This window comes from Acinonyx jubatus, chromosome A1 (genome assembly GCF_027475565.1).
Source record: "Acinonyx jubatus isolate Ajub_Pintada_27869175 chromosome A1, VMU_Ajub_asm_v1.0, whole genome shotgun sequence".
NCBI classification, from domain to species: domain Eukaryota; kingdom Metazoa; phylum Chordata; class Mammalia; order Carnivora; family Felidae; genus Acinonyx; species Acinonyx jubatus.
Genome location: NC_069380.1, coordinates 17,913,674 through 17,927,053, shown reverse-complemented (window position 1 = coordinate 17,927,053; position 13,380 = coordinate 17,913,674).

Genomic DNA, 13,380 nt, shown 5'->3' with positions numbered 1-13,380 from the left:
GTCGTGACTGCACGAGCCTGCTTGTGTGCAAATTGCTTGACAATTAACACTGGGGCAGCGATAGCTTTTACAGTGAGTAAGGTTACGTGTCTTAACTGAAGTTGTCAGCCTTTCAGACTTGGTTTCATATCTATTAGCGATACTCATCAAAGAGACAATGATCATATTAATGACAGTGATAAAAATAGCGCCTCACCTTTGTGCCCCACTTTAGAAGTTACACAACCTCTTTTCATTAGCTCGTTAACCTCACAACAACTCTTTGAGACAAATACTCTCACCTCCATTTTATAACTAAAAACAGTGGGGGGTGGCATCCACCAAAGAACGTTCTTGATAGGAGCTGGGATTACATAGATGCACACATTTGTCAAAACTCAGCAAAAGTACACTTAAAACTTACGTATTTTAAGGTATATGCATTTTTTATGTCAAAAGAAGAAATTGTAAACAAATACTCAATTCTTTTTTTTTTTTTTTAATGTTTATTTTTTGAGAGACAGAGCACAAGGTGGGGAGGGGCCAAGAGAGAGGGAGACAGAATCCAAAGCAGGGTCCAGGCTCTGAGCTATCAGCACGGAACCCGATGCGGGGCTCGAACCCAAGAACTGTGAGATCATGACCTGAGCCAAAGTTGAACGTTTAACCCACTGAGCCACCCAGGCACCCCAGCAAATATTCAATTCTGATTAATGATATACATGCTTAAGTATTTAAGGGGAAGTATACCAGTCTCTTCAAATTCACTTTGAAATCCATCAAAAAAGAAGATAGATTAATGGAGGGGTGGAGGGATGGAGGGATGGAGGGATGGAGGGATGGCTATATGGATAGATATGTGCTAGAGGAAGTAAAATGTTAATGATAAAGTCATCCATGGTGACGGGATTATGCGTGTTTACTGTAAAAGTCTTTTAGCTTTGCCTTTTGTTTGAAATTTTTCATGATAGAATGTTTGGGGGGAAAAAATAGAAGCTTGGAGACATGAAATCTGCCTGCAGGTTACAGCCTGAAGCTGGACTGAGACCCGAATCCAATTCATTTGGTCCCGGACCCCATGCCTAACAGGGATGTCTGAGAAAATCGTCACTGCTCAGTGTCTACAAGAAGGCACCAGTGCAGTTAAGTACTAACTTCTGGGTACTAAGAGCTATGCGAACCAGGGCATACTCTTCCATAAAAGGGATGCTTTTTAAACAGGGAGTCTGTGGTTTTAAATCCCGCATTGATTCAGCTCAGGGAGCATTGCCCCTTCATAGCAGTCCCTTTGGGGTATTTGACATTTATTGTAATGATGCCGCTTCACTCAGAGTCTTGTCGCCCCTCTTAAGGGAGCGCTTTCAGAACTTAAAGCACTTCACATATTCTCCACGATGACATACCTTTGTCCTCTTGAAAGATCCAGATGTCACCTGAAGCCCGGTCAGGTGGATAAAACTCAGGGTTTCCAATATTGTCTCTTAGGCTACCCAGCAGTTACAGAGCATGAAAGGAGGTTTCTCATGTGTTTGCTTCTTGGTTTTCTTTGATAACATGAGCTGGACCTCTACACTGACAAAACTGTTTTTCTTGTGTGACACAAAAATGATCTCTGGAACTACTCTGTCATTCCTGAGAGAGCCTACCGATCTTTGTAACAGCCACTCTTTAACATCCAGTCCTCCGACAGACGGGAAACTTCACAAGGGTGGGGCCCCGGAAGCGGTCTCACCTCCCTGACACGGGGCCCGTGTTTTTACTTGCAAAAATAACTAATAAAAGAATTAGTGAATGGATGGATAAGTGAATCAATGGACTGGTTATGTCAACTAATTTGAAAGCTAACAGGTTTTCTCTGAATTTCTTTTTCTGTCTTTTAATTACCATCAAGAAGCTTTGGTTACCATCCCTGAATTTTCTAAGTATACAGTGATATCTTTTGCAAAAAAGATTCTTGCATCTCTATATTGGCTTTTTTGTTTCTTTCCTACACTAGTAGTTATTAGCAGTATATGTCACGCGAAGATAAGGGACACTGGTGGCCTGGGCCCCTGGGTCTTCTTGCTTTCAACTTTGCTACTAAATACGATTGTAACTCTTGCGTTAAGTATACAGTATAGTGTTCGTGGTATCCACAAATACATTTTTGAATTAATATGTGTTTAGAATTTTATTCGTAAATGGATTTTGAATATTACTGAATTCCTTCTCGCTGTCTTTCAAGCTAGTCATATGCACTGGCCCGTGCTGTTGGCTACCATTATGAAGCGATATAATGGGGATGCTAACACCCTATCATCCAGACTGCTGTGAGGGTTGGAGAAAATAGACGTGCAGAGCTCCTGGCTGTACAGGTTACATGATAGGTGCCAGTAAATGACTCCCATCGCCTTCCTCGGATTCTGCTCAGCTCTAGACCACTGAGCTCTCTCTTCCCCATGTGTCTCTGTTCATTCTGTTCCCAGTTCCTGCCGCTGTTTAGGTGTTGTGCTTTGCTTTCCAATTCCTGGTTTGGCAAACCTCTGGATCCTCGGGTGCCTCATCTCCCTTCGTCCCTGACTCGACAGTTGGCTCTTTTTTAGACTGTGGCTATTGCTCTGGCCATTCTCAGATTCAGTTCCTGCCCTCCTCATGCACCCAGGCTTCCCTCCAGACAGCACTATGCTGCTGTCACTTGACCCCAGGGGCCAATAATAGCTTCTTGTTAGATGCGCCAACTGCTTTAACTAACTGGTTAAACTCATAGGTTTAACGGTAAGAAACAAAGTCATTGTTTACATCAACAGATCAAAGTGCTTTCTGAAAAAAAGGAATAATTTCTCAAGAACAATTATAGGTTAATTCCCAAAGTACAGAGCTTAACTGGAGACCATTTTCCAAGAACGAGCTTAGACCTGAGTGAGAGCTGTCTGAAGGTTTAATTCTATTGGCAAATCATCTGTGGTGCTTTAGCAAATTTCTGCAGAGTCCCATGTTCTATTGAAACACATACACGTCCTTGTTTCCCTAGCAAATGTAGCCTATTAATACTGTGCAGATAAGTGTTCACTCACTCTTTTTAGTCAAGAGCTTGACCAACTTTATTTATTATCATAGCTGCTGAGAAGCTTAGATAAGAAGCTTAGATAAGCTAGTGAAAACAAAGAAAACCACTTTATTCACTTAGGTTTTTAAAATAATCATTTTACATCCCTCCTTCCTTTATTATTTAGATCTTGTCATTTTATTCTTGTGTTTTAACATAAAAGCAATAGCTTGGGGTCTTGATTGCATTGCTGCGATAGATACAGTTAAATAAAGAAGAAAACGGGACTAATGTCTCCTTTTTCTTTCTTTGTAGAAAGCACAGCAAAGCCTTTGGGGTCTGAATCCTTCCCCTTGGGAGAGTTTGCTTGGTGTTTCCCCCCTCCCAAGGACTAATGCTCTAAATAATCCCTCCCCCGCGTCTTTGTTTGGAAATGCTCAGCACTTTGGGAGAAGCAAACGGGGAGAAAAGCTTTAAATAGGAGAATGACAGGGACACGTGCCTTTTTTCCCCTTATTTATTTATTTATTTATTTATTTATTGTTTTGAGCAAGAAAAAGAGAGTACACACACACACACACACACACATGCACGCACATGTGAGTGGGGGAGGGGCAGAGACAGAGGGAGACAGAAAATCCCAAACAGGCTCCACACAGCCGCGCAGAGCCGGACATGGGGATCCGTCCCACGAGCCACGAGATCATGACCTGGGCTGAAATCAAGAGTCGACGCTTACATGATGAGCCACCCAGGCGCCCCCCGGGGGACGTGTGCTTAAACAAGAGACTGAGGGTAAAGGCCAGAGTGAGATGCTGCATGACCAAGGCCTCGGCCCTGTGAGGGGCAGGCACCTGCAGACACCCGTAGACACCAGCGACCCCTCCTTCACGCCATCCCCAAGGTGGCAGGACCTTGGAGAAGGGGAAACTGTGCCTACCGAGCGGTTTGGTGTTCGAGACAGCCGTAAGACTTTCCCTGGTGGGATCAGACACAGTTGCAGGTCTGATCACTTCCGATGCTACTTGTCAGAGTTACAAATTCCACCCGCTAAGAGCTGGTCTCCTCCGTGTGTTGCTGGGGCAATGTTATGTGTAATTTAATGAAGGTAGGGAAGGTACCCAAATTATTGTTTGATTTTGTATGGCTTACAAAATCGTGCTCAAAGACAGATGATGTTTGATATTTGGGGGAAAAACAGTTAAGATTTCTTTCATTCAAGCGGCTAAGCAATTTACACATAACTGGATTTTTACCTCTTGTTATACCCATACCATATATTGTAAACTACTACACAATCCTTTTAGGAGGTACACAAATTATAAATAACCGAAGGAGAGGCATGTTTAAATTTCTAAGGCATATTCAGCTTACGAGGCTTTAACTTATAGATATAATCTATAGTTCAGCCAATTGATTTGACGGACAAAATTTTACTCAGACTTAAAATTTACTTTGTCACCTGAGGGATAACATATTTCCATTGATATCATTACCTTTTTACTCCTTATTATTTTCCAATTACCCCAGGGCTTTTCAGAACTCAGTCTTAATTTCTTTACCGGAGCTTCAGAGTTTATATCTGAGTTAAAACATACATAATTTCTTTCCCCAAAAAGTAGTAGCTGTTCCCCAAGAAGAAAATACAGAATACAACTTTATCCTTTTTTAGATCTGGTCTTTGTTCTTAATTCATTTGTATGAAGATTTTGTGTTGAGCAATATCTTAAATGTGGCAATTTCTAGAATTTGTGTTGGATCAAGGCTCAAGCAAGCAAGTCTAACTATGTGAAGTGTACAAATTACGTACCAGGGCATCATTATCAGACCTCCTGTTGTGATTTGAATGGAAAAGCTAACTTAGCAAAGACTACCCAGTAAAGTCCCCTGAGGGTGCCACAGCCTTGATGAATTCAATGAACTCATCACTACTAGGGGGCTAGTCCTGAGCCCTACAGGTTTAGGAACCTGATCAATCAGAACATGAAGAGTATATCCTTCTCTCTGGAAAAGACTCACATTAACTCAATCTCCAGTTGCCGATAAGTAGAATGGCAGTATATTAGCTTACAATGAAACATATAGCAACAAACAGACCAGATCTCCCTACTTGCTGACTTGCTCACAAGTCAACAAAAGAAGCCAAATTATTATCAGAAAGAGGCTTGATAGATGGAAGCTGGCAAGGGGAGCAAGCTGAGCAAGCTTAATGGCTGCTGCAATCAAGCCATCTACATCTACCGGAGAGTGTCCCTGCCATTGTACTAGGCACCCCACTCTGGCCACCCCCCCACCCCGGTCTGTGCTAGAAACATTAGCTGGTGTTCAAGTGACATTCTTTTCTCTGAACTCATAGCTGACTAGCCTCTTTCTTTTTTTTTTCCTTCCATTTAAAAATTTTTGATTTTTATGCACTGTTTAAGCAAGAAATTTTTACATTAGTAAGGGAAACACATTTTCGTTCAAACATATAATGAAAACTATTGTGGATATCTCACAAATTAAAACATTTTTCTAAAAAGCACCGAGCCAGGGGCACCTGGGTAGCTCAGTCGGTTAAGCGCCCGACTTTGGATCAGGTCATGATCTCGTTGTTCGTGAGTTCAAGCCCCTGGCAGGACTCTGTGCTGACAGCTCAGAGCCTGGAGCCTACTTCAGATTCTGTGTCTTCTGCTCTCTCTGCCCCTTCCCCACTCACACTCTGTTATTCTCTCTCTCTCAAAAATGAATAAACATTAAAATAAATAAATAAATAAATACATTAAAAAAAAAAAGCACTGAGCCAGAACACATATTAGGGCAACGAAGTACCATGGGGTCCAAGTACCACGGTGTCCAAGTATCACGGGGTCAAAGTATCACAGGGTCCAAGTATCATGGGGTCTAAGTATCATGGAGTCCAAGTACCATGGGGTCCAAGTATCATGGGGTCTAAGTATCATGGGATCCTAGTACCATGGGGTCCAAGTATCATGAGGTCCAAGTATCATGGGGTCCAGGTACATGGGACCCACATATCATGGGGTCCAATATCATGATGTCCAATTACCATGGGGTCCAAGTACCAAGGGGTCCAAGTGCCATGGGGTCCAAGTATCATGGGGTCTAAGTATCATGGGATCCTAGTACCATGGGGTCCAAGTATCATGGGATCCAGGTACATGGGACCCACATACCATGGGATTCACATATCATGGGGCCCAATATCATGACGTCCAATTACCATGGGGTCCAAGTACCAAGGGGTCCAAGTATCATGGGATCCAATTACCATGGGACCCAAGTATCATGGGGTCCAAGTACCATGGGTTCTGAGTACCATGGGACCCCCATACCATGGGGTCCACATATAACGGGATTCAATATCATGGGGTCCAAGTGCCATGGGAACCTGGATGAGACACAGAAGTAACCCTACAGTTTAATGCACACAGTCTATCATGTCTGTGGCACACCATGTCCTCTGACTTATAGAGATCTATGATTTTTTTATACACTCATTATCACCTTGGGCAATATTTCTTCTACTCCCTACTTCCCATATGCTCAGAAAGTCTTTTTGTTGTCCAGCTTCCCAGTGAGCCTGCTAACTGCGGGATATTGATTGACTTTTGTCCCTTTCCATTTCTTTTGATCGATCATGACCTTGACACATCTTATACACTTCCCAAGCTTCATCTCCATGTCACTATCCCTGTGGAGGCCAACACCTCCATCCTGCTTTGCCTACCTGCCATTGCAGAATTTTACATAAACCCAGTGGTGACAATGTTTTTTATTGAACATCTTTGTGTTTTACTGTTATTACAATGGTAAAATTTATACTCCATCATATAATAGCAATTTTCAACTACTAAATGAATAGCTTTTGCTTGTCTTAAAGCCTTAGCAATTTCTACTATAATTTTTCACAGGCTTACCCCTTAAAATAGACGATAAAATAATAGGAGTATATTAATGAAATATGACTTTTCCGGGAAGTGAAGTTCTTTTAAATTTCTACTTAATTCATTCATTAATCAAATACATCTAATAAATTAATGTTGAGACCTACTAGATATAACTGTTGGTGGGGCAGAAGACAAAAGAAGCTGACAGTTATTGCACAAGGGGCATACCATTGTAGAACGATACATTTTCGTCTGCTTGTTTTGTCAATAATCCCACCATAGAGACAAAAATAAAAGCCAAATCTATACCATCCCGCCTGAAAAATACCAACCGTTGCCCCTGTGCATCTATATGGCGTATTTAAAATAACCGTTAGCAAATAACCATATATATCCCTTGCTTGTTTATATGCTGGAGTAAACTATATTTTTTAAAAGTATGTGAGCCCTAGTGATTTTATCATAAAATGACTCCGTGTCTTGAAATTCTGCAGTGGAAGTAAGCAATGTCTGTCGATATCTGGAGTAAGTCACTTATCTGATATTTTTTGTGCGTGTTTCAAAGTAAAGTAACAGTTGGAATTCAGGGGGAATTTTGGAAAGAAAATCACTGTCTAATTAGAATGCAGCAGCTTTGATCAGCCTCTTTCTGATGCACATGTTCTTTCTTTGGATATGTAAATATCTTAAATAAAGTCACCTTCAGATTTTAAGTTTTTATTCATTTATTTTTTTGACAGAGAGAGAGAGAGAGAGAGCATGTGTGTGCACACACGCACAAGAGGGAGAGGGGCAGAGAGAGCTGGAGAGAGGGAATCCAAAGCAGGCTCCACACTGTGAGTGCAGAGCCCAATGCGGGGCTAGAACCCACAAACCGTGAGATCGTGACCTGAGCTGAAACCAAGAGTCGGAAACGTAACCGACTGAGCCACCCAGGTGCCACAAGTCACCTTCAGATTTTAACCCAAGAGTCATGTATCTGTGAAGGCGACACATGAGGTGGGCCTGTTGCTTATGTCATTTAAACTTTGGAAGAGCTATCTTATTTCTCTCTCCCCATCATGACGGGATCGAGGAAGGGGAGAAAAGAGAACAACTTCATCGTGGGTCCCATGTTTATTGCCCACACACCTGTCCTGGATTTGTTCCATTTGCCCAGCAGATGCACTCTCCACCCTTTGGTTTCTGGTCTCCGAGTCAAGACATTGAACAGAATGCCCCCACACTCCCCACGCTAGGGACATCAGAATGGGGGGGCCCGTGAAATTCTTACTGTTCCCGCAGCTCCTTGCCTGTGGGGTGACCACCCACAGGCCACCTTCCCAGGCCTGGCAGACTGCTGTCTCCCCAGGCCTGGGGAGATAGAGGCTCAGGACGCTGCTAGCCCCCATCGCCCAGATTCACCACTCCCTGGCAACATCTCGGCATAGAGTCGTTTTCTCTTTTTTCAAATTACCCGGTTTGAGTGTGTGTCTCATCCATTTCGCCTGGAACCCTGACCGGTAAAAACATTCTCTTCATGGGTCTGTACAGACTCTATCATTACCTGGTCTCTTTCAAACTAATGAAACCAGAGTTCCATTATTGGACTCAACTAAAATCATGGGTCCTCTAATGAAGAGTTAATGCCTCATTTTTTTAAGTGTAGGAATTTAGAGAAAAATGCCAATTGCCTAAAGACATTCAATTACCTTCTTTTTCCAAAGTGTAATTAAACTTTGAATAATCCTCTTCTTTGACATATGAAATCATATCTTTTTAACAGAAAAGAAAAGTCTTAGATTGAGTGCTTTAGACCTGAATGGAAGTATGGATGCATTCCAAATTAAGATTTGAAACCTTAAAAAACAGATGGAGGAAAGAGCTTGCATTGTCTTTCTGTTATCAGTTTTTTGGTAATATTATTTCCAATAATAATATTAACAATAATAATAATGGATAATAATCATTGAACGCTTAGTATGCTAGGGATTGTTTCAGGTGTATTAGGTCATTAAACACTCTCAACAAATCGGTGAGGTAAGGACTGATACTATTCTTATTCTACAAGTGAAGAAATAAAATGTAGAGGGTTGAAGAGCTTGCCCAGAATAGTGCTGAACATTGCCGCCTTCAGTGGGCTTTAGGATATACTGAACAGTGATTCCTGCTCAGAAAAATCATACGTACTAGTACTTTAAAAAAAAAAAAAACCCGGGGCACCTGGGTGGTGCTCAGTCAATTAAGTGTCCAACTTCGGCTCAGGTCATGATCTCGCGGTTCATGAGCTCGAGCCCCCCGTAGGACTCCGTGCTGACAGCTCAGAGCGTGGAGCCTGCTTTGGAGTCTGTGACTCTCTTTCTGCCCCTCCCCCACCTGCACTCTGTCTCTCTGTCTCTCTCTAAAAATAAATAAAAACCTTTTTTTAAGTTTAAAAATTAAAAACCCTTTTTATTTTCACTTCCATAGTGCTAACTGAATTCCAAATGTCTGTAGACCCAGCTGAAATAATCAACAAAACTAAATAGCAATTTGTAGAATAGGAGAAGATATCTGCAAATGACATATGTCATAAATGGTTAGTATCCAGAATATATAAAGAACTTATAAAACTCAACACCCATGAGATGATTAATCTAATTAAGAGCTGGGCAGAAGACATGAATGGACATTTTTCCAAAGAAGACATCCAGATGGCCAACAGACACATGAAAAGACGCTCAACATCGCTGATCATCAGGGAAATATGAATTAAACCTACAATGAGGTATCACCTCATACCTGTCAGGGTGGCTAAAATTAACAACACAAGAAACAAGCGTTGGGGAGGAGGTGGAGAAGGGGAGCCCTTGTGCACTGTTCCTACTAACCCTCGTGCCCTGTTGGTGGCAAAGCAAAGTGGCACAGCCACTGTGGAAAAAGGTATGGAGCATCCACAAAAAGTATAACTACCCTACCATCCAGCAGTTGTACTTCTAGGTATTTACGCAAAGGATGCAAAAATACTAACTCACAGGGATACATGGACCCCAATGTTTATAGCAGCATTATCTACAATAGCCAAATTATGGAAACAGCCCAAGTGTCCATCACTCATCCATCAAAAAGAATGAAATCCTGCCATTCGCAGTGATATGAATGGAGCTGGAGAGTACTATGCTAAGTGAAATAAGTCAGCCAGAGAAAAACAAATATTATATGATTTCACTCATATGTGAAATTTAAGAAATAGAACAAATGAGCAATGGGAAAAAGAGAGAGAGAGAGGCAAACCAAGAAACAGACTTCCAACTAGAGAGAAGAAACTGATGGTTACCAGTGAGAACATGTGTGTATGTGTGGGTGTGGGGGGGGGTGTTAAATAGGTGATGGGGATTAAGGAGTGCACTTGTGATGAGCGCTGGGTGTTGTATATAAGTGTTGAATCACTATATTGTGCACTTGAAACTATTACCACACTGTATGTTAACTAACTGGAATGCAAAAAAAAAACTTTTAAAATATTAAAAATATTTTAAAAAATGTAAAAGCTTTAAAAAAAAAACCGCAAAGCTGATAAAGCCAATGCTTCAGGGCTGATAAAGTTAAGGCCACAAAGCCCCTTCCAAAAGCCTGATAGGGGACAGGGTTATGTGTTTACATGTCCTATGTTTATATAAAATTTGTAAAAGGCATTTTTGTATCCATTTTCTTCAAAAGGAACCCCAAAACTTGTATGAGTTCCAGGCCCCACGAAACTTGGATTTGCTGTGTAATAGGTTATTCAAGGAGACTGTCAAATCTGCTTTAGGAAGTTTAAAGAAGAAAATTGTGCAAAATAATTCCAGAAGCCCTTCCTATGAAGTCCTGCCTGAGTATGAGGGGTGGTTAGAAAATTAAGTAAATTCTCAAGAACTCTCCCAGATCCTTGAGACTAGGACTGTTTTTAGAAGGTCTTCTAATCCAAAAGTTTATTTGTTATGAAGCAGTTGTTTAAAACAACATCTCCTACATTTTGAAAATAAATAGACAGATACAGATCTCCAAGCGTTTTCAAATGTCCCATCTTTTTTATATTAACTGTGCAATGCTTCAATCTTTGAGATCACATTATAAAACCCCAACCAACGAAAGCCTACAATCCTGTAAGGCTATATCAGGTACCACTGTATTATGTGAATGATAACCTAATCCCAAAACTACTATAATCCCAGATGCCTATGCACAATGAGTGGGTTATGATGAATAATGTAGAAGGTTGAATACCTCCATTTACTTGAATGCTAAATATAGTATAATAAGCAAGTGAACTTAATATACCTACAATAACTCTCAAACAATATACTCATTGGTTACACCTTAGGCTTAAAATAATTCACATACCTTTGGTTGGCATTGTTTTCAACATGAGGAAAGTAATGCCTAAGGAAGCTGAATTTTAGACCTGCGGTGGTCAGCAAATGACATTAATGGAACTACTCTTATATCCTGTCCTGTGGCAGACATCAGTCGTCAATCATCAGATTCTCTCCCTATATTCCAGGCAGCCATTACCCATGGATCCAGGTGGGCACATCAAATAAAACCTAGTTAATAAACCAGGTCAACACCCAGAACACATAACAGCCAGGAGATAACGAGGAAGCGGGATCAACAGCCCCCCTTACCATGCCCACCCCTCCCCCAAATTTGTCACCACAGCTTCTTATTTTGATACCCCTTCCACATGACTTCATTCTCATAAATACTCTTCTTCAAGAAAAATAATCCATTTCTCCAGTTTATGACTAAAACCACTCTCCTTTCCTCTTGACACTTTGCAGGGTGATGATGACTGAGAATCCTGTCTTCATACTTGGCTCTCCCCATGACCTCACGCGGTTGGTGCAAACGTCTCCACTCGCTCTCCTGGGGCCTGGTGCTCCAGGCGGGGACTGTTGCTTTCTCTGGCCAGCAGCACTGCCTAAAGCCATCTGTCTAAACACGGAATCCCTCAGCCCACATTCCCTCATTGCTCATGTTCTGCCCCTCTCCACTGTCTGCGGCTTTGGGCTTGGCAAACACCAGGGAAACTACTCAGGGCTTTACCTGTATTCTAAATAGTATTTAACCATGGAAAATGAGATGTGTCATAACAAGGGGGCTTTTCATCTTCTCTGAGGAGGCTTCCCTTTCATCACCTTCGGCTCTTGGAGCAACAGGCGAAGACACAGAGAAAGAAATATTTTGTTTTGAAGGGGGAACAAATTAAATAATAGTGATGGATATGTAAGTCTATTTTCTAGTTAAAAAAAAAAAATGCCGATGGAAAGTACTTGGTACTATAAGATGGTGAGTGGGGAGCAGAGATTCATCTTTTCTCCAGTCCCCTTGAAACTGGCCCCAGAACAGAGTCACGGGTTCATCATCAGCTATCTGGGGACATGTCTTGTAACACTGTGAACTTTTCTTCATACTTGCCAACAAGAATTTTGAGAAGTATCTATTTTTTTCCCATTCTCATGGATTTGGGCTTCCATGGAAAACAGTGGTCCCTAACTATTCAACCTACTAATTCAGAAGTTAAGTGTGAAAGGCAAAAACCACTGTCATTCCCTCCCTCCACCCTTCCTATGCTAATACTACATAAAACCTGGACATGTGTCCAAAGCGATAGGAGCGTGGGTGAGGGAACCTGAGTGGGGTAAAGAGAATGGAGTGTCTTCCAGAAAAACTTCCTTCTCAGAGCTCTTGAGGACTCCTCCCTCTCTTTGTCTTTCATCAGTTTACTTATTTAACGTGCATTTATTGCATCCCCTGCTAAGGGCTAAGCATTGATTATTAAGAATGTGTTTCTTTTTCAACCCTGAGATAGAAGCATTATTATTCTCTCTTTTTTCTTTTTTTTTTTTTTTTACCAAGTGATAAAAAGGGAGAGTTAGAGAGATTATATAGTTTAACCTGTGGCCTAAATGGATTTGAACCCAACGCTGTCCTTCCACCATATTGTCTCAACCCTCACAATTAAGTGGAAGGAACAAACATGTAAGAATACGTTTACCTTCAAAGGGATTAATGTTATCATGCAAGTGTGAATCTGATGATGCTATGGGAACACATGGTGGAGAATAACATTCTGGTCAGAGACTTCTGCCCCTCACCTGGTCCTTGTGAGGAGTCAAATGTGGAGACCCTTAACACGGGAATCGGAAGCACTGTTTTCTTGTTTTTACAACAGCACGCAATTCTCAAAGCAACCACATCTGCCCAAGCTAATGAGGTGCTATATGTTTTAAGTTTTGAACAACTTCAGCCCAAATAACACCTTGATTAGATGGCTCCTATGAGAAACTTAAAAGGAATGCTGATTTAGCAAACTCATCTGGACAGAAAAGCAAAAGTTACTCCAACAAAAATCCGGTCTGGCTAACCATGATAGTATCACTTTTACAGAGGCCAAGAGAGAAGCAAAAGTATTTCCTTTTGAAACCTAAAGCATCTTGGTAATCAACATCTGGTTTGTTTTCCAGGAAAAAAACATATAAATTT